Source organism: Lolium perenne, chromosome 7, assembly GCF_019359855.2.
Source record: "Lolium perenne isolate Kyuss_39 chromosome 7, Kyuss_2.0, whole genome shotgun sequence".
In the NCBI taxonomy this organism is placed as follows: Eukaryota; Viridiplantae; Streptophyta; class Magnoliopsida; order Poales; family Poaceae; genus Lolium; species Lolium perenne.
The window spans coordinates 233,918,904-233,941,399 of NC_067250.2; the positions used below are offsets into that span (position 1 = coordinate 233,918,904).

General features: G+C 48.2%; 2 long non-coding RNA genes across 2 annotated transcripts; one reads left to right on the forward strand and one right to left on the reverse strand.

The window, feature by feature from the left end:
- Positions 1-17,613: 17,613 nt before the first annotated feature.
- On the reverse strand, positions 17,614-18,528 carry LOC127313960 (uncharacterized). The gene is made up of 2 exons (XR_007859273.1): positions 18,305-18,528; positions 17,614-18,149 (listed from the first exon to the last, which is right to left on the reverse strand). It is a non-coding gene; the product is annotated as an uncharacterized lncRNA (long non-coding RNA).
- A 1,562-nt stretch (positions 18,529-20,090) lies between these two features.
- Positions 20,091-21,995, forward strand: LOC127313961 (uncharacterized). Its single transcript, XR_007859274.1, has 2 exons — positions 20,091-21,550; positions 21,652-21,995. It is a non-coding gene; the product is annotated as an uncharacterized lncRNA (long non-coding RNA).
- The last annotated feature ends 501 nt before the right edge of the window (positions 21,996-22,496 follow it).

The following is a 22,496-nucleotide window of genomic DNA, read 5'->3' on the forward strand; positions in this document are numbered from 1 at the left end:
TGTAATTCTATATGTTGCGTTTGTTGGGATCCGATGAATAGAGAATACTTGTTATGTTGATTATCAAAGTTATATCTATGTGTTGTTTATGATCTTGCATGCTCTCCGTTATTAGTAGATGCTCTGGCCAAGTTGATGCTAGTAACTCCAAGAGGGAGTATTTATGCTCGATAGTGGGTTCATGTCTCCGTGAATCTGGAGGGGTGACAAGAACCTCTAAGGTTATGGATGTGCTGTTGCCACTAGGGATAAAACATTAGTGCTATGTTCAAGGATGTAGTCACTAGTTACATTACGCGCAATACTTAATGCAATTGTCTGTTGTTAGCAACTTAATACTGGAGGGGGTTCGGATGATAACCTGAAGGTGGACTTTTTAGGCATAGATGCAGTTGGATGGCGGTCTATGTACTTTGTCGTAATGCCCAATTAAATCTCACTATACTCATCATGATATGTATGTGCATGGTCATGCTCTCTTTATTTGTCAATTGCCCAACTGTAATTTGTTCACCCAACATGCTGTTCGTCTTATGGGAGAGACACCTCTAGTGAACTGTGGACCCCGGTCCAATTCTCTTTACTGAAATACAATCTACTGCAATACTTGTTCTACTGTTTTCTGCAAACAATCATCTTCCACACAATACGGTTAATCCTTTGTTACAGCAAGCCGGTGAGATTGACAACCTCACTGTTTCGTTGGGGCAAAGTACTTTGGTTGTGTTGTGCAGGTTCCACGTTGGCGCCGGAATCCCTGGTGTTGCGCCGCACTACATCCCGCCGCCATCAACCTTCAACGTGCTTCTTGACTCCTACTGGTCCGATTAAACCTTGGTTTCTTACTGAGGGAAACTTGCCGCTGTGCGCATCACACCTTCCTCTTGGGGTTCCCAACGGACGTGCCAACCACACGCATCAAGCAAATTTCTGGCGCCGTTGCCGGGGAGATCAAGACACGCTGCAAGGGGAGTCTCCACTTCTCAATCTCTTTACTTTGTTTTTGTCTTGCTTAGTTTTATTTACTACTTTGTTTGCTGCACTAAATCAAAATACAAAAAAATTAGTTGCTAGTTTTACTTTACTTGTTATCTTGTTTGCTATATCAAAAACACAAAAAAATTAGTTTACTTGCATTTACTTTATTTATTTCATCATGTTTCCTTTTAATTTTACCACAAAAGACATACCGGTAGGACGTGGGTCTATAGTTGGGAGAAATAATATAGAAGAATTTTTCAATCATGTTAGTACTATTGAAAATTTTGAAGATAGACACTTGGTAGACCTTGCGCCTACTTATGAAATTGCTGCTGCGCATTTAGTTCGCCTGTTGGAAACTAAATTTGTTAATCTTAATCCTATAATCCAACACATGTTTTTCACACTTGGCGATATGGAAGAAGGGGAAAAGAAAGATTTTGTTTTAGAAACCCTTCTTAGAGAATTTGGTGGTCTAGCAAGAGAAGCTAGAAAGGTCTTTGCTAAATTTAATATGCTTGGTTCTCATACTAATTTTGTTAGTCTCCTTGAAAAGATGGACATGGATAGAATAAGATACACTAATAATATTGATGATGGTGGGGAGATTAAAGCACCAATACCATGTAAACTCTTAGCTATGAATGATGCACTAGAAAATAACTATGCTTGGCTTGTTCCTGAAAATTTGTTTGATGAGAGTAGCACGCCTAAGACTAATGAAAAAGGAGATGCTAAAACTTATGTATCTAATATACTATGCCTGGTTGAGAAAACTCCGCACCCCGCTGAGAATGCAACACCCTTCGATAATACTTGATATACACTTTCTGCGCCTAGCTGAAAGGCGTTAAAGAAAAGCGCTTATGGGAGACAACCCATGTTTTTACCTACAGTACTTTGTTTTTATTTTGTGTCTTGGAAGTTGTTTACTACTGTAGCAACCTCTCCTTATCTTAGTTTTGTGTTTTGTTGTGCCAAGTTAAGCCGTTGATAGAAAAGTAAGTACTAGATTTGGATTACTGCACAGTTCCAGATTTCTTTGCTGTCACGAATCTGGGTCCACCTCCCTGTAGGTAGCTCAGAAAATTAATCCAATTTACGTGCATGATCCTCAGATATGTACGCAACTTTCATTCAATTTGAGCATTTTCATTTGAGCAAGTCTGGTGCCATTTTAAAATTCGTCAATACGAACTGTTCTGTTTTGACAGATTCTGCCTTTTATTTCGCGTTGCCTCTTTTGCTATGTTGGATGAATTTCTTTGATCCACTAATGTCCAGTAGCATTATCCAATGTCCAGAAGTGTTAAGAATGATTGTGTCACCTCTGAATATGTCAATTTATATTGTGCACTAACCCTCTAATGAGTTATTTCGAGTTTGGTGTGGAGGAAGTTTTCAAGGATCAAGAGAGGAGTATGATGCAACATGATCAAGGAGAGTGAAAGCTCTAAGCTTGGGGATGCCCCGGTGGTTCACCCCTGCATATATCAAGAAGACTCAAGCGTCTAAGCTTGGGGATGCCCAAGGCATCCCCTTCTTCATCGACAACATTATCAGGTTCCTCCCCTGAAACTATATTTTTATTCCATCACATCTTATGTGCTTTTCTTGGAGCGTCGGTTTGTTTTTGTTTTTTGTTTTGTTTGAATAAAATGGATCCTAGCATTCACTTTATGGGAGAGAGACACGCTCCGCTGTAGCATATGGACAAGTATGTCCTTGGTTTCTACTCATAGTATTCATGGCGAAGTTTCTCCTTCGTTAAATTGTTATATAGTTGGAATTGGAAAATGATACATGTAGTAATTGCTATAAATGTCTTGGGTAATGTGATACTTGGCAATTGTTGTGCTCATGATTAAGCTCTTGCATCATATGCTTTGCACCCATTAATGAAGAAATACATAGAGCATGCTAAAATTTTGTTTGCATATTTGGTTTCTCTAAGGTCTAGATAATTTCTAGTATTGAGTTTGAACAACAAGGAAGACGGTGTAGAGTCTTATAATGTTTTCAATATGTCTTTTATGTGAGTTTTGCTGCACCGGTTCATCCTTGTGTTTGTTTCAAATAAGCCTTGCTAGCCTAAACCTTGTATCGAGAGGGAATACTTCTCATGCATCCAAAATACTTGAGCCAACCACTATGCCATTTGTGTCCACCATACCTACCTACTACATGGTATTTTCCGCCATTCCAAAGTAAATTGCTTGAGTGCTACCTTTAAAATTCCATCATTCACCTTTGCAATATATAGCTCATGGGACAAATAGCTTAAAAACTATTGTGGTATTGAATATGTAATTATGCACTTTATCTCTTATTAAGTTGCTTGTTGTGCGATAACCATGTTCACTGGGGACGCCATCAACTATTCATTGTTGAATTTCATGTGAGTTGCTATGCATGTCCGTCTTGTCTGAAGTAAGAGAGATCTACCACCATATGGTTAAGCATGCATATGTTAGAGAAGAACATTGGGCCGCTAACTAAAGCCATGATCCATGGTGGAAGTTTCAGTTTTGGACAACAATCCTCAAATCTCAAATGAGAAAATTATTAATTGTTGTTATATGCTTATGCATAAAAGAGGAGTCCATTATCTGTTGTCTATGTTGTCCCGGTATGGATGTCTAAGTTGAAGAATAATCAATAGCGAGAAATCCAATGCGAGCTTTCTCCTTAGACCTTTGTACAGGCGGCATAGAGGTACCCCTTTGTGACACTTGGTAAAAACAATGCATTGTGATGATCCGGTAGTCCAAGCTAATTAGGACAAGGTGCGGGCACTATTAGTACACTATGCATGAGGCTTGCAACTTATAAAATATAATTTACATGATGCATATGCTTTATTACTACCGTTGACAAAATTGTTTCATGTTTTCAAAATCAAAGCTCTAGCACAAATATAACAATCGATGCTTTTCCTCTATGGAGGACCTTTCTTTTACTTTCAATGTTGAGTCAGTTCACCTATTTCTCTCCACCTCAAGAAGCAAACACTTGTGTGAACTGTGCATTGATTCCTACATACTTGCTTATTGCACTTATTATATTACTCTATGTTGACAATATCCATGAGATATACATGTTACAAGTTGAAAGCAACCGCTGAAACTTAATCTTCTTTTGTGTTGCTTCAATGTCTTTACTTTGAATTATTGCTTTATGAGTTAACTCTTATGCAAGACTTATTAATGCTTGTCTTGAAGTGCTATTCATGAAAAGTCTTTGCTTTATGATTCACTTGTTTACTCATGTCATATACATTGTTTTGATCGCTGCATTCACTACATATGCTTTACAAATAGTATGATCAAGATTATGATGGCATGTCACTCCAGAAATTATCTGTGTTATCGTTTTACCTGCTCGGGACGAGCAGAACTAAGCTTGGGGATGCTGATACGTCTCCGACGTATCGATAATTTCTTATGTTCCATGCCACATTATTGATGTTATCTACATGTTTTATGCACACTTTATGTCATATTTGTGCATTTTCTGGAACTAACCTATTAACAAGATGCCGAAGTGCCGATTCTTTGTTTTCTGCTGTTTTTGGTTTCAGAAATCCTAGTAAGGAAATATTCTCGGAATTGAACGAAATCAAAGCCCAGGGGCCTATTTTTCCACGAAGCTTCCAGAAGTCCGAAGGAGAGACGAAGAGGGGCCACGGAGGGGCCACACCCTAGGGCGGCGCGGCCCCCCCCCTTGGCCGCGCGGCCCTGTGGTGTGGGGCCCCCGTGCCGCCTCTTGACCTGCCCTTCCGCCTACAAATAGCCTCCGTGACGAAACCCCCAGTACCGAGAGCCACGATACGGAAAACCTTCCAGAGACGCCGCCAACGCCGATCCCATCTCGGGGATCCAGAGATCGCCTCCGGCACCCTGCCGGAGAGGGGAATCATCTCCCGGAGGACTCTACGCCGCCATGGTCGCCTCCGGTGTGATGTGTGAGTAGTCTACCCCTGGACTATGGGTCCATAGCAGTAGCTAGATGGTTGTCTTCTCCCCATTGTGCTATCATTGTCGGATCTTGTGAGCTGCCTAACATGATCAAGATCGTCTATATGTAATTCTATATGTTGCGTTTGTTGGGATCCGATGAATAGAGAATACTTGTTATGTTGATTATCAAAGTTATATCTATGTGTTGTTTATGATCTTGCATGCTCTCCGTTATTAGTAGATGCTCTGGCCAAGTTGATGCTAGTAACTCCAAGAGGGAGTATTTATGCTCGATAGTGGGTTCATGTCTCCGTGAATCTGGAGGGGTGACAAGAACCTCTAAGGTTATGGATGTGCTGTTGCCACTAGGGATAAAACATTAGTGCTATGTTCAAGGATGTAGTCACTAGTTACATTACGCGCAATACTTAATGCAATTGTCTGTTGTTAGCAACTTAATACTGGAGGGGGTTCGGATGATAACCTGAAGGTGGACTTTTTAGGCATAGATGCAGTTGGATGGCGGTCTATGTACTTTGTCGTAATGCCCAATTAAATCTCACTATACTCATCATGATATGTATGTGCATGGTCATGCTCTCTTTATTTGTCAATTGCCCAACTGTAATTTGTTCACCCAACATGCTGTTCGTCTTATGGGAGAGACACCTCTAGTGAACTGTGGACCCCGGTCCAATTCTCTTTACTGAAATACAATCTACTGCAATACTTGTTCTACTGTTTTCTGCAAACAATCATCTTCCACACAATACGGTTAATCCTTTGTTACAGCAAGCCGGTGAGATTGACAACCTCACTGTTTCGTTGGGGCAAAGTACTTTGGTTGTGTTGTGCAGGTTCCACGTTGGCGCCGGAATCCCTGGTGTTGCGCCGCACTACATCCCGCCGCCATCAACCTTCAACGTGCTTCTTGACTCCTACTGGTCCGATTAAACCTTGGTTTCTTACTGAGGGAACTTGCCGCTGTGCGCATCACACCTTCCTCTTGGGGTTCCCAACGGACGTGTCAACCACACGCATCAGGGTGGGGTGGTGTGAGATCGGGACCGGGGGAACCCATGGTTGGCTGTACTACCATGGCAGTGGCGACGTCCTAGGGCGCCGTTCTTCCTCTTGAGGCTCTATTGAGGTCCCAAGTTCTCCCCACCCCGGCCATGTTCCCGGGTGAAAACCCAAAATCCTCTGGATTGGGCGACGTCGTTGGCGCCATGGGCGTCGATTCCTCCTTGGGGGCATCGCTTGGGGAACGGTTGCCGGTTGAGGGCGGTGGTGGTGTTTGGCGGCTGGTAGTGATGTTGCCCGAATGCGCTCGGTGACCTGCTCTTTCATCAACGATCGTAGCCCCTGTTTGCATTCTTTGCGGCAGCTCCCTCGGAAGGTGGTAGTATAACCTCGGTGGCTTCGTCGGGTTCGGTGAGGCGTGTCTGGTTTCTGGCCAGGTTTGGCTTGTGGTGTGCATTCTCCATAACTAAGGGGAGCGTATTCAATGTTCGACGGTTCGGCGTCCTTCGAGCCAGGACGAGAGTGAATGGATCCCTCTTTGACATTGTAAATGGTTGTTGGTACTGCCCCTCCCAATCTATGTTGCAGATGACATCTTCCCTCAAGGCAGCAGGTGGCTCCATCGGACATGTGTTGCGTCTTCTTTGGTGGCTTCGCGAGGAGGCTTCGACATCGACAAGCTATTTTCTTGTTTATCTTGTGCTTTTGTTGTTCGTTGTGTTGTAAGCGGGTTAGCACCTTGAAATAAACCTTGGCTGTTTGAGGCTTTATTAATGGAACGTGCCGAGCGTCCCCCGGGGGATCAAGTCATACGATCCACCGGGTCCTCGGCCATCCGATGGTGCAGATATCAACCGTTCACATGGGTCAACGCTCCCGCACCCGCACAGCCAGAAAAAAGAGGAAAACACACCGCTGATAGCATGTGGCGCCCTTCTTTGTAGCACCTCGTCGGCACCGCGCCTAGCCCGCAGGGAGACGAGGGGATGCACCAAGTATGCGGCGTCGTTATCGGCGGGCTCGGCGCCATAACTCCGTGCCGTCACCCATGAGAGAGAGAGGGAAAAGAGAGGTGGAAGGAGCAGGCGCGGCGGGATAGGGGTGGAGGCGGTGCAGAGGGGGTGGAGGCGGCTCGCCGGTGGAAGTAGGTTGGTGTGCAAGAAGGCGCTGTCAACGTGGGGAGAATCAGAGGTTTTTCTTAGGGAGGATCAGTGGTGGTCTCGCAGGGAAGAAAGAAGGGAGGAAGAATGGTAGAGGAGATAACGTGTGAGGATAAGGTTTGATGGTAGCCCACCCTTTACTGACCACTAAAAAGGAACGCGTGGCGAGCGATGTGGGTGGAGGATGGAAGGATGTGATCCTCCGCCGGAACGCCAGCGTTTTCCTCTATTAATTTAAAGCTGAGCACTTGTGTCCTCTATTTAAAATCAGTAGGGCCATGGCCAGTGCCTCGTTCAGTAGCTGCTCCTCGCCATGCTAAGCCTCGGCCGGCTGCGCCTCAACCGGCAAGACCTGAGTGAAAGTCGCGTTCGCCCGCGCACGCGCCCACGACCGACGCTTCGTACTGCTTCCTTCCGCTAGGCCGGTCCGCGTCCATGTTATTGTCATGCTCATGGACATGGCCGGCGTCGTCACCACTGGCTGGGTTGTTAGGTCCCTCTGGAATTACGAATGTGCTTCAGTTCTTGAATTGGAAAAAGGACTCGTGCGGCGGCCGCTAGCTTCGGACATCTTGCATATATATCGGGCGCATGCTACCCACCGGGTGAGTAATAATTTCCGTCTGCGGACCGGCAGCTGCAGCTCTACGGTCGCTGTTCGGACTTCCGAGGCAGTGTACAGTCGAATACAAGGAGAACTCTTGTACGTAGGATCCACGCTTCACATGCTCGATCGGAAAGAAGAGAGAACATCTATTGTTTGCGGAGATAATTACAAAAATACAAAAAACCATCATATTACAGGCTAGTCTATATATATTTATACCTAATAATAAAGGAGCTAACATAAAAGAGTCTTACGTGATAGAATATAGCATAAATATAAAATTATCTCATTTTTTCAATCTACGGTTTCGCATTGCCATAAAAATTTCAACAATGGCACCATCTCTTACATTAATGAACACCCATCGCTCGATAAATGTCACTAAGCAATGGTTCAAAAGCTAATCACTCATACTATTTCTCAACTTGTTTTTCACTAAATCATAAACAACATGTTTTTTCTTTTCTTTCAACAAGCTTAATAGAGAGCTCACCTGAGATGATTGGCACATTTGAACCTATCATCTTTTCTCATGGTTCAATAAAGATCTCACTCTCGATATCGGATTGAACCGGAGGTGCGGAACCAAGGTACGCCAACAAAAGCCCACAATCTTCGACTTCTTCATCATCCACGATATCGGATTGGACCGGAGATGCAAATCTTCTTTGATGCTTGTTTATGAAAAAAGTAACGCAACTTGGCTATTCCTCTTCATTTCTATACAATTAAAACATTCAAATATTAACAATTTAGCAATTTTATGTACACATGTACACCGAACATACATACAGAGACACATGTACACAGAGCACTTCATCTGAAAATAGCTGAAATGCTGAATCTTCCCGAGAGTTCATCATACAGAGACTCACCTACACCTCGGTTCTGGTCGCTCGGCGTTCAGTGCGGTGGCCGAGGCGGCGGTGCTGGGTGACGCCGTGAGCCCGTCTGCCCGTGAGGGCAAGTCTGCAGAGAGCGGACGAGCGCCGTGAGGACAAGGGACAGCCAGACTGTGGCCGGCGGGCAGCGGCGGAGCCGGGTCCGGGGCGTGGGCGGCGATTGGAGCCTCGTGACAAACCTCCTGGGCAGTGTCCTGTGTACGTTGTGGCTGTACAACTTAAAACGTACGGAGCGAACTAGCGAAGGGAGGAATTGCACACCATGGTTCGAACAACCAGCGCGCTGGATGAGTCGCGTAAGTTATTAGTGAGTTGCATGGTGCAGTATGGAAAGCATTGAAAAACAACAAGTATGGTAGGGTAAGGATCGGTACATCCAACGATGCCGTCCCCTGGTTTATATATTGATCGATACAAGGATTACAACGTACAAGGCAAGATATGGTTTGCCAAACCTTCCAATCACAACAACTTAATTACAAAGATATGTTACGGTATATATATATATATATATAACGTGACAGACACGTTGTTTATCATCCTCCCTCAATCTCAACCGACTCCGAAAGGTTGAGATTGCGTCGACATGCCTCAAAAGCTGGTAAGGGGAGAGGTTTTGTGAATATATCAGCCACCTGATCTTTGGATGAAATAAACTTGATTTGAAGTTGTTTCTTAGCCACTCTTTCTCGAACAAAGTGAAAATCAACTTCAATGTGTTTTGTGCGAGCATGAAACACAGGATTGGACGACAAATAGGTAGCCCCAATATTGTCACACCATAATATAGGTATCCGACTCTGAGCCAAACCAAGCTCTGTGAGAAGAGACTGAACCCAAATAACTTCTGCTGTTGCATTTGCCACTGCCTTATACTCAGACTCAGTACTAGAATGAGACACCGTAGCTTGCTTACGTGCAGTCCAGGCGATCAAATTGCCACCATAAAAGATGGCATGTCCCCCAGTAGATCGCCTGTCATCAAGATTTCCAGCCCAATCAGCATCAGAAAAAGCTGACAGCAGTGTATCAGAGGTATGCCGTAGCTGCAGGCCATGAGAACAAGTAAACTTGATGAACCGAAGTATGCGCTTCACAGCTGTCCAGTGAGGATCTCGAGGAGCATGGAGAAATTGGCACACTTTGTTGACCGCAAAGGATATATCAGGACGAGTGAGGGTAAGGTACTGAAGCCCTCCAACTATACTGCGGTAACGAGTAGCTTCATCAGCAGTAAGAAGGTTTCCCTCATGAGCGGAAAGCCTGTCAGTCACAGTCATGGGAGTGGAAGCAGGAGCACACTTAAGCATCCCAGCACGCTGAAGGAGGTCAATAGCATACTTCTTCTGGGAAAGAACCAGACTAGAAGACTGATGGTGTACCTCAATACCGAGAAAATAATGAAGTCGACCGGTACTTGACAGCAAACGCAGCTCCCATAGCTCGAATCAACCTCTCAGTAGCTGAAGAGGATGAGCTGATCACAATAATATCATCCACATATACCAGGAGGAACATAGTAAGGCCAGACCGTGATAGAATAAATAAGGACGTATCAGCTGTAGATGCTCGAAAACCAAGAGATCCAAGCACAGAACTGAGTCTGGCATGCCATGCGCGAGGAGCCTGTTTCAGGCCATAGATGGCCTTCTGAAGATGACAGAGATGATGTGGGCGAGTAGGATCCTCAAATCCTGGAGGCTGCCGCATGAACACCTGTTCCTCAAGAACCCCATTCAGAAAAGCATTCTGTATATCTATCTGACGCAAGTGCCAACCACGGTACACTGCAACAGACAGAAGAAGACGTATCGTAGTAGGCTTCACAACTGGACTGAAAGTTTCTTCATAATCCTAACCATATCTCTGTCGGAAGCCCTTTGCCACTAGTCTTGCTTTGTACCGCTCAATGGACCCATCAGAATTTCTTTTAATTTTGTAGACCCACTTGGAGTCAATTACGTTAACCCCGGGTTGTGGAGGAACCAGCCGCCATGTGTGATTCTGCAGAAGAGCACGGTATTCAGTGTCCATACCTTGTTTCCAGGAGTTTGTACTGAGGGCATCATGAAGGTCCCGAGGCTCAGAAGCAGCACGCTCGGCTGCATGAGCCATGCACGTCGCACTCCAGGCGATAGTGCCATCCAGACGCTGTTTGGCTGTCTGATGCCACGCTGCAGGCGAGTCACAACCCGCTCGGGTGCTGCCGGAGGTGCAGGCGGAGGTAGATGGGCCGACGGCCCAGAAGCGACCGGTGACGAGAAATCGAGACGGCGGGGGCCTGGAGCTGGTGCCGAGGATGGTGGTGAGGCAGGCTCAGGAGCAGTAGCCGAGTCCGAGTGGGCCGAATGCGACCCAGCATTACGCTGCACGCTTGGCGAGGCATGCAGCTGATCGACGTGATCAGCATCCTGATCGCTGGTAAGAAGCTCCAGGCGAGCACCTCTGCCGTTTCCTGCACCGTGGTTAGGGAGAAGCAATTGTGTATATGCAATATCATCAAATTGGCCAAACTGAGGAGTGGAATGATTAGTATGATCAGGTGATGATGTTGGCAACTGAGAAAAGGGAAAAACACCTTCATCAAAAACTACATCACGAGAGATATAAACTCGATTGGTTGGGACATGTAGGCACTTGTATCCTTTGTGTAGGGAACTGTATCCGAGGAACACACATTTTTTGGAACGAAAATCCAATTTATGGTTATTGTATGGGCGCAAGTGAGGCCAGCATGCACACCCAAACACACGGAAAAAGGTATAGTCAGGGGCTTCACCAAGGAGACGCTCCAAAGGAGATTGCATGTCAATGACACGACTAGGAAGCCTATTGATGAGAAAGCATGCTGTAGAAAAAGCATCACTCCAAAAACGAAAAGGCACAGAGGCGTGTGCTAATAGAGTGAGCCCAGTTTCAACAATGTGTCTATGTTTTCTCTCGGCGGTTCCATTTTGTTGATGTGTATGGGGGCAGGAGACTCGATGAGACACACCAAGATCACTAAAGAATTTGTTCAGCTTGATATACTCGCCTCCCCAATCGGTTTGAACATGGATAATTTTGCGATTAAGAAGCCTCTCAACATGTCGTTGGAACTGAAGAAACACATTGAACACCTCATTTTTGCGTTTAAGCAAGTATAACCATGTAAAACGACTATAACCATCAACAAAACTGACATAGTATGTGTGTCCACTAACAGAAGTTTGGGCAGGACCCCATACATCCGAATATATTATCTCAAGAGGTTCTGAAATCACTCGACTAGACAGAGAAAAAGGCAACTGGTGACTCTTGCCCTGTTGACAAGCATCACAGATTACATTATTGGACAAATTTGATGAAGGAAGCTGGCGATGATGTAAAATATGCTGAACTATTTGTGTAGATGGATGTCCTAGGCGACAGTGCCACTTGTCACGCGACACTTTTATTCCACTGAAGATATGTTTGGTTGGAGATTCATCAAGTCGGTAGAGACCACCGTAACACCTCCCACTAAGCAGAATGGCCCTCGTGTCCCGGTCCTTAACAAAAAAGAAATTTGGGTGAAACTCAATGAATACTCGATTGTCTATGGTGAATCTTCTAACAGATAACAAGCTACGAGTGACGGAAGGAACATGTAAAACACCTCTAAGATGCAATGACTTAGATGAAGAAGTAGGTAAAGAGGAATGGCCAATGTGATGAATATGCATACCATTCCCATTCGCGGCGTGGACTTGATCGGTGCCGGTGTAGTTCTCCTTCACCGTGAGCTTGTCGAGGTGGTTTGTGAGATGGTCGGTGGCGCCGGTATCCATATACCACCCGGAATCAACATTGTATCAAGTGGTTTGGCCACCATGGCCATGTGTTGTAGCAGCAGCGACCTGACGGTCCATGTAGCGACCATCATTATCGACGCCAAGGTACTCGGTTTTGAACCGCTTGAAGCACCGTGACGCAACATGACCCACCTTATCACAGATTTGACAGATGGGTCGATTTCCTTCATCACCACGGCCTCCATTGCCATGGTTGTAGGAGTTGTAGCCTCCACCTCGGCCACCGTTGTTGTAGCCGCCGCCGCGGCCACCATGGTTGTATCCGCCGCCGCGGCCACCATGATTCGCAGAGCCTCCGCCACCACCGGAGTTGTAGCCCATGCCGGCCGGTTTGTTGAAGTAGACCGGCTTGCCCTGATTTCGAGGATCAGGGCGATACTCGCTGTGGTAGTCGCTGCGATAGGGCGCCTTGGCACCGCCTCCCTTGGACGCGGCATTGGCGGAGTGGAAATTATGACCGCCGTGCTGCTCGGCCTTCTTTGCCTCCACCCTTTGCTCCTTGCTCAGAAGCTGTGCAAATAGATCACGAGTAGATATAGGTGTAGTCCGATTGGAGATTACCTCGACGATAGCCTCGTAATCATCGTCAAGGCCTGCCAGGATATAGTCGATGAACTCCTCGGGGCGCAGAGGCTGGCCGATCGAGGCCAGTGTATCAGCCAGGCCCTTGACTTTGTTGAAGTAGACAGTCATGGTGGAGTCGAGTTTCTTCGCCTCCTGGAGTTGGCGACGGATCGCCATGTATCGCGCCGTGGACTGCGAGGAGAAGCTCGCAGCAAGGGCAGACCACGCATCATGCGCGGTGGTGGAGAAGATGACCATGCCCTGCACGGCTTCAGTAGAGGTAGACATGATGGCGGAGAGAATGGCCGCGTCTTGCTGATGCCACGCGGTGAACTCGTGGTTGTAGATGCGACGCGGCGCCTTTGCATCGTCGACGGCCTTGGGATTGTCGACTTCTTCCTCAGGGCAGGGAAAGCTGCCATCGATGAAGCCAAGAAGTAGATGGCTGCGAAGAACTTGGATTACCTGAGTGCGCCAATACAGGTAATTGTCGACGCCGAGTCGAACGGTGATGAGCGGGGCGAAGTTGAAGGGCCCTGCCAATGAGGACGACGATGAGGAGCCGGCGGAGAAGTTGAGTGTCGGATTGATCACCCTGGTGCCGATGCTGCCGATGCTGCTCTTGGATGAGGAGACAGAGTCGCTCCCGCTCGAGGTGGTCATGGCCATGGATGAACTAGATGCTAGGTAGATTGGATCTGGTAGATGATGAGCCGTGGCTCTGATACCATGAAAAACAACAAGTATGGTAGGGTAAGGATCGGTACATCCAACGATGCCGTCCCCTGGTTTATATATTGATCGATACAAGGATTACAACGTACAAGGCAAGATATGGTTTGCCAAACCTTCCAATCACAACAACTTAATTACAAAGATATGTTACGGTATATATATATATATATATATATATATATATATATATATATATATATATATATATATATATATATATATATATATAACGTGACAGACACGTTGTTTATCATCCTCCATCAATCTCAACCGACTCCGAAAGGTTGAGATTGCGTCGACATGCCTCAAAAGCTGGTAAGGGGAGAGGTTTTGTGAATATATCAGCCACCTGATCTTTGGATGAAATAAACTTGATTTGAAGTTGTTTCTTAGCCACTCTTTCTCGAACAAAGTGAAAATCAACTTCAATGTGTTTTGTGCGAGCATGAAACACAGATTGGACGACAAATAGGTAGCCCCAATATTGTCACACCATAATATAGGTATCCGACTCGAGCCAAACCAAGCTCGTGAGAAGAGATCGAACCCAAATAACTTCTCGCTGTTGCATTTGCCACGCCTTATACTCAGACTCAGTACTAGAATGAGACACCGTAGCTTGCTTACGTGCAGTCCAGGCGATCAAATTGCCACCATAAAAGATGGCATGTCCCCAAGAGATCGCCTGTCATCAAGATTTCCAGCCCAATCAGCATCAGAAAAAGCTGACAGCAGTGTATCAGAGGTATGCCGTAGCTGCAGGCCATGAGAACAAGTAAACTTGATGAACCGAAGTATGCGCTTCACAGCTGTCCAGTGAGGATCTCGAGGAGCATGGAGAAATTGGCACACTTTGTTGACCGCAAAGGATATATCAGGACGAGTGAGGGTAAGGTACTGAAGCCCTCCAACTATACTGCGGTAACGAGTAGCTTCATCAGCAGTAAGAAGGTTTCCCTCATGAGCGGAAAGCACATCACCATAGTCATGGGAGTGGAAGCAGGAGCACACTTAAGCATCCCAAAGACGTCGAAGGAGGTCAATAGCATACTTCTTCTGGGAAAGAACCAGACTAGAAGACTGATGGTGTACCTCAATACCGAGAAAATAATGAAGTCGACCGGTCCTTGACAGCAAACGCAGCTCCCATAGCTCGAATCAACCTCTCAGTAGCTGAAGAGGATGAGCTGATCACAATAATATCATCCACATATACCAGGAGGAACATAGTAAGGCCAGACCGTGATAGAATAAATAAGGACGTATCAGCTGTAGATGCTCGAAAACCAAGAGATCCAAGCACAGAATCGAGTCCGGCATGCCATGCGCGAGGAGTTCGCTTGTGCCATAGATGGCCTTCTGAAGATGACAGAGATGATGTGGGCGAGTAGGATCCTCAAATCCTGGAGGCTGCCGCATGAACACCTGTTCCTCAAGAACCCCATTCAGAAAAGCATGGCGGGGGCACAGCTCATCGGATGCCAGTGGCCATGTGCCCATGTCTGGATCGTGCTCATGCCTCGTGGTATGAGGCTGGTGTGTGGACTTGGTAACGATGAGCACAACAGAGGCAACTGAGACAAAAGTGGTAGCGCCGTCGACCGATCTCAACCCTGGTGGCACTTGCGCTCCAGGTCGGGTGTCAATGTTAGCGTCGGCCGAGCTGCTGTATGTATTGCTTGTGTTGAACGATGTGTGTGCGTGCTGAAAGTAATGGGGCGGGAGGTAGCTTTCATGGGTCTTTTTTTTGAGCTAATTACATCCCAGGTATAACAACTTGCACCTCATGTGCAAATTAGTACAATAAGTTGCAAAATGGGAAACCGGAGTGCAAGAACTTGTAAATCTGAATCATATTAGTTCAAAACGTCCCTAATGGTGCCATGGTGGACCCTGTAGCAATTTCAAGATTTATCCTTGAGCTATTTTTTCCCGTACTGGGTCCTTCCTCACGTTGACATGTTATCTATATCTAATAATAAAGGAGCTAAGGTTTCTGCCAAAAAGTTTCGTCAACGCTTTTTTTAGACTGTTTTACCCTCCCACCAAATCACATAATACATCAAATTGCCATGTAGCCGTTCGTTTGTTTTGTTTCCTCCGGCTTCTTCTTCCCGAACGATCCCCTCCTCCACCCGCACACATGCCCCAGTAGAAACGCGGCCGCCGATCCCCAATTTCTAACTTCACTCTACCAAATTTCTCTCCGTAGAATTGGATTCCTATGCTCCTACTCCCGATTAGATGCTACCGGTTCGCGTTCGCTCAAGCATCTCCGGCGCCTTGGTCACCCTCCCAACATCGTCCCGTGGCTGGCTACTACCTCGCCGCTGCTTTGCTCCGGAGCGGCTGCGGAAGAACGGTGAGGACACCACGACGAGGCCCCACGCTCTTCAGGTGAGGGCGGTGCGGACGAGCGTCGCGACGCAGTACGGACGAACATCGTGACGAAGGGGACAGGGGAGGAGGAAGATCTCGAGCAAGTGATCCCCACCGACGGAGTGGATGGTGGCGACCGGTGAAAGTAGGTACCTGCTCCGGCGGCGGTGCACCGTCACAGTCAGTCCATGGCGGTGTCTCGTGCAGGGGATACATGCGCAGTGAGGCATGCGTTGACTTGCCAAATGCGTGCTGCAGCAGCCGCCGAACAAGGACGGCGCGGCCGACGAGCCCAAGCATCAGAGCTGGGACAGCGAGCGGCGCCGAGCGCTGAGCGCCAGAACGTGAACAGCCGGCGGCGCGGAGCACGCTACGATGGTGGAATTCAGTTTTCGGATCGGGAGGCCAATTTCCGACGCGGGTTCCGCGCGCTCCTTGCAGAGGCAGAGCAAAGATTATCTTCTCTTTTTTCCTTTTTTTTTTATTATCAAAACCGAGAGCTTTTGTGAAAACGATTCGCTCCGATTGTTTTTTTCTAGAGCAAAGACGTTCGGGTTAGCTTGTTCCGTCGGTCCCATCGCTGGCTCGCTGCGAGCGTCGCTGTGGGCCGGCTTTGTTCATACTCGGCAGCGAGCGTCTTGGCGTTGCGGCCTGCGCGCTGGACATGGGATCCTTCATCCTTGGGACAAGCACAAGCTGCGGCAGGTCCAAAGCAAACAGAGGTGCCACGCGTAGTTTTTTTAATCAATAAATAGTCCCACCTCGCTATTTAAGATTGAGTCCGGCCTCTTTATATACGTAGACGTCTGGGAAATCAGCAAGAAATAGCACCGTTGGCAAAACTACTCAATGAAAGATTCTACTACAACCCATAGAAGGTGTAGAGTGCAAGCGTGAACCAGCTATGCAGAGAGGGACCGCCTAAACAGATATGACTCTAACGGAAGGGAAGGAAGGGCTGACGCTGATGAACCACAGCGAAGCCTTAGATCAAGGCGCAACATGCACGGGCGGGATATAGATGTGATAGAGCCCGAATGGGAAGGAAGGGCCGACGCCGCTGGACCATAGCGAAGCCTTAGATCAAGGCGCAACATGCACGGGCGGGATAGATGTGATAGAGCCCGAATGGGAAGGAAGGGCCGACGCCGCTGAACCATAGCGAAGCCTTAGATCAAGGCGCAACATGCACGGGCGGGATAGATGTGATAGAGCCCGAATGGGAAGGAAGGGCCGACGCCGCTGAACCATAGCGAAGCCTTAGATCAAGGCGCAACATGCACGGGCGGGATAGATGTGATAGAGCCCTATGTGATGGCCATAGTTAAACGGGAATTCCGTGAGCAGCTGAAGGAGGCAAGAGAGGTCAACCGGGGAGGCGGTTATTGGCAGCGCAAAGACCTGCTACACGGAGTACGACCCGTGCCCCTCACACCTGCTTTTTACCACATGTCCGTTGACAATCATCGGTGATGCAGTACTGTCCGTACAATATATTTCTTTCTCCCGGTGCAACGCACGAGCACTTAAAGGAGCTAAGGTTTCTGCCAAAAATTTCGTCCAACATTTTTTTGGACGGTTTTACCCTCCCACCAAACCGCATAATACAGCAGTTTTGCCATCATACCGGTTCGTTCTTTTCCTTCTCACCTACCCGATCGTACGAGACCGCTTCCTGCTGGAGCCGCTGGCGTCTGCTCGCGTGCGGTCGGGATTCGGGAACGAGCAGATCTGCGAGCGGTCCGAACTTTCCCAGATCGCCGAACGACCTCTGCTTTCTCTCCTCGAACGACCTCTGCTGCCGAACAGAAGTGCTCTTTTAGATCCTAGATCGGAGGGCCTCCACGCCTCAGATCGTTGGATCGATATGTCTATTCCGCAGCCTGGGCCAGCCCATTTTCTTGTTTTATGTATGGCTGGGTGTGAGCTTTGTTCCGCCCGAACGATCGAACCAGGCATCGATGCTAGATTTTAGTCCCACATCGCTCCATCATAGAGACTCATGCCTGTTTATATAGTCAAAATTTCAGGAATCAACAAGCCGCCTTGGAAACAATACCATTGATTGGTATATCATCTAATGGTCAGAAAGAAATTAGATGGAAAGAGAACAACGAGAAAGGGGAAAGCAAGCAAAGAGAGAAGAAAAAACTGAAAATACTTAGGCGTGGCGTCACGGGCGGCCGGAGACGGAAGACCGGCCGAACGGCACAACGGCCGGAGCTCGCAAAGCGAGTCGCGCTGCCAGAGGCGCTGGAAGGAATTTGGGGGGAGAAAGCTATTTCCTAGCAAGGGAGGGGCGGTGGTCGCCTTCGATTGAAGGGCCGCGGCAGCGGAGGATCCTGGCCGACAATGGAAGCGGGTCGATTCGATTTGGGGATTTTCTTTCCCCTGCCTCGCTAAACATAGCGTACGAACACATAGTTTAAAAACAAACATGTGTTTTTTTATAAAGAACGAAACCACTTTGTAAGCAACACTATGCCCATTTCATCTGAAATAATTATATCTAATACTTCCTCGTTTTATGAAAGTTGTATGAGATTTATCAAAATTTAGGTAAATTTCATAGACAAAGGAAGTATTACAGTTAAACTATATATATTAGTCATGGTTTGCATGACGCCGTTCCGGTACGACGAGGGGGCGTGATAAGGCAGAGAAAGATTTTTTTAAACGAGGTAAAAGTTTTGCCTTTCATTGGTATAGGAGAAAAGAGTTGGCCCGTTTATGAGGAAAACTGACTGAAAAACCGTTACAACACGACACCACACGCCAGCCCCGAGGCTGCGCTCCACACGGGTCGACGACCAACCAGGTCGACACCACACCTCAACACAACAGGCGGAGGCGAAAGACCGTTGCCACCGCTCCAACTACCACGCCGGCCCAAGGCCGCGCCCCGCCTGGCCGAAGACGAACCCGCCTCCGCCGAACCACCTAAACACTCCACAAGTCCCCCCATCCGGTGGACGTCCAAAGTGAGGCCCCAAGAGACAAAGCGACACAAGAGCGCCGCCCACGCCCGATCCCGCGAGGGATCTAGGGTTTCCCCCGGAGAGCCCGGACGGAGATCAAGAAACACCCGCTTCGACGATGCCTTCAAGAAGGATGCGGCGCCCTCGGGCATCACCGTCGTCGGTCCTAGCCAAGACAGAGCTTTCACCCAGCGAAGAGTCCCAAGACCTCGCGCCCGCCCAACAAGGACCGGCACAAACCACCACCTACATCCACCGCATCGCGACCCCCGGAGAGCCGTCATGCGCACCCCGCCTGGCAACCTGAAACGCTCGACTTCTTGCAGCATCCTCCAGGCCAACCTCTAGCCACCGCCGCGCAGTGGGCTGCACAACCTGAAGCCAACGGAGCACTGCCGAAGAGCACCGTGGGCGCCGCCAGAACGCCACATAGAGGGGACGCCGACCAACACCGATACGGGGCTCAAGGACGAACACCGAAGCCCGCAGACATGAGCTCCCCGCACACCACCAGCCGCCATCGCACTGCCTTCGCAGCCCAGGACCATGGCCAGCACCGCGCAGCCCTTGCGCCATGACGGAGACGCCGCCCAGCGCCAACAACAGCGGCCGTGGCCTGCATGACCCGACAGGCCCAGATCGGGACCCGCCCACCGCCGCGGCCTCCCGCGGGCACCACCGACGCGGCCTCCCGATGCAGCCCCGCCGCCGCGGCCTCCCGATGCAGCTCTGTCGGGTCGACGCTGGGCCGTCGCGAGCCCGCCCGTAGCCACCGCTGCCGCCTGCAGCGCCCCCGCGCCGGGGAACGCGAGGGGAAGAAGGGGAGGCGGAGAAGAAACCGCCCCGCCGCCACCATCCTTGAGGCGCGCGCGGCTTCGCCGGCGCCCCCTCCGGCGGCGGCGATGCGGGGGAGGGAGAGGGAGGGCCTAGGCGGCGGCGCTAGGGTTTCCCCCCGTGCCGCCAGAGGAGTGATGCGGGGGCTCAGTACTATAGTGAAGGCAAAGAAAGAATTAATGTCATATCAACCAGGGTCTACTTCCACTTAAGGTTGGATGTTGCCGAGGAGTACTTCCACTTTTGAAAGTCTCTCTCGCAGCAACGCGCGGGCATTGTCCTAGTCTATACCTAATAATAAAAGCAAAAGGGTTTCTCCCTCGGTCGTTTTTACCTTTTCCGATTTTACCCCTCCACTTGTAGTAATTACGGGGTAATGCCACCGCCAAGTGAAGTTTGCTTTTGTTCGGTCAACGCCCGAAACGTCGAGCCATGACTCCATGAGAGCGCCCCGCCCAGCCCCGCCCAGCGAGGTACGGCCGGCGTTTACTGCCCCCGCCCACCTCCGTCGGCAAGGTACGTCTTGGCTTCCCCGCCGCGCCCCGCCCCCATGGCCTCCCATCCTAGCTCCGCAGTTTCGACCCTGCGAAGGGGAGACGGCCGGAGCCGGCCGCACATGCCGAGCGGGCGGCGAGGTCACCGCCGGTAAGCCCCGTGCCCCTCCTCCTCCGGCGCGGCACGGACTGGCTCCATCCGAGTCCCCGGAGCCCCCCGTACCCATGGCCGCCCAGAAATCCCGGCTGCAGCCTCGATCGATCCGCCACCAGCTGACTTCGTGGCGCCGCCGCACCTCCCGACTCGGCTGCTGATTTTTTGGTTGATGCGCTTCTTCAATTTTTATACATTAACGGAAGAGAAACTTCTCGATGTGTTGCCGAGTAAAGAGAAACTTCCCTGTTTTTCTCTCTGGTTTAATGATGTGTTCAGAGTAGCTCCTGAATCATGCGTAATACGCATCAGTGCTAATGGCGGGATTTGCTTCTTTTTCATTCTTTCTTGTGGATAATGGCATTACTCATGTGTGTCTGAAGGCCTGAGTGCTTCTTTTTTCATTCGTTCTTATGCACAATGGCACTGCTCATCAGCTCATGTGTGAATGTTATGTCTCCGTTTCAACTTCAAGTGCTACTCATGGAGGCCAGCACCATAATTGCAGGTTCCAGCAGCCTCGTCTTTCCAAATCGCACATACCCTAGCCCGGCAATCTTCAATTATGCATGCAAAATTCAGAGGCACTTGTTCATCTAAACACTGCCAATCTGGGACACCCCGTCATCTGTTCTTGCCATCTTCTCCTTTCGTACACCTAGGCACTTTGGATGTGTTTATTTGCATTACTCAGCTAGCCTATTCCGGTGGTTAGTTATAAAATTTTATAAATTGTTCTCAGTAGTGTCTTACTTTGTTGGTCGTATTTCTGTGCATATATGTAAATTTTGTGGTTAACTGATCTTGTCGTGGCCGACTGTCGGCAACGTGTTCTACCGAAATTGACCAAAACATGTAGATTTTCGGAGTTCATCATCCTTCTCCCGGACTACAGCACGCAGCCCAAGGCGACGCAACAAACCCAGAGAACTCACCGCTGTTGACAGGTTACGTATGACCAGGACACATAGAGATTATGCATAGCAGGCAAGAACAAAGGATTCAAACTGAACTAAAAGCTGAATTTCTGTGGATTATTCATATCTAGGGTCAGAGGAACTCGGTCTGTTTGAGCAGGAGAGGGTTTGGAGAGCTGACTGAGCTGTACATCTTTAGCCCAGGATCCAAGTACGAGGGGTATGGAAAAACACAGTGCGCAAGGGGTGTTGGCGCCAGGGTTAGGGGCTCAGTGCCTTCGGCTTTGCGACCTGAACATGTCCGCTGTAGACATAGGCCTCTTCTGGATGAGGATGACCCTGCCTGGATTTGTCACACCGACCGTTTGTACATATATTGCTCATGGGCAAGATAATACATGTGAAACAGGGACATAAGTACATGTTTTGACGTTATCAAAAAATGTTTTCGCTTTCATCAAGTGATGTTGGCATTTGGATCATTCTTCCATATCTTGCCTGGTGATTGGTGAAGATGTTAATTTCTGAATTTCAGTGTTTCACTATTTACTGACATGAAAATATTCAGATTCGGTTCAATGGCAAGAGTTAGAATTTACAGTATGGATATACTAGCCTTTCACTTACTGAGTTTTTTGGCCCTTGAGTTTAGGATCATAATTGGTTTTCTTAGTCCATCTCTATCTCAAGTTGTTCTTTCTGATACTAAAGCGTTTTTGTTATTTGCAACTGAAATTTGGATGCCATTACTAATATGTCACCATGTAAGTAATCCCAAATATAATGAGCTATAATTGGTGTTTTGTTTCAGCATATAATTGTTTTTTTCCTGAAGAAAATTTCCATGGCCTGAAGACAGCTACCGTGGCCAACGGCCATCATCCGCCACTGGCGCCTCTCTCTGAGATCCTTTATTCTGGCCATGTGGACATATTTCAAAACAAGTCTTTCGCTTTTCTGGCCCTGTGGACATATT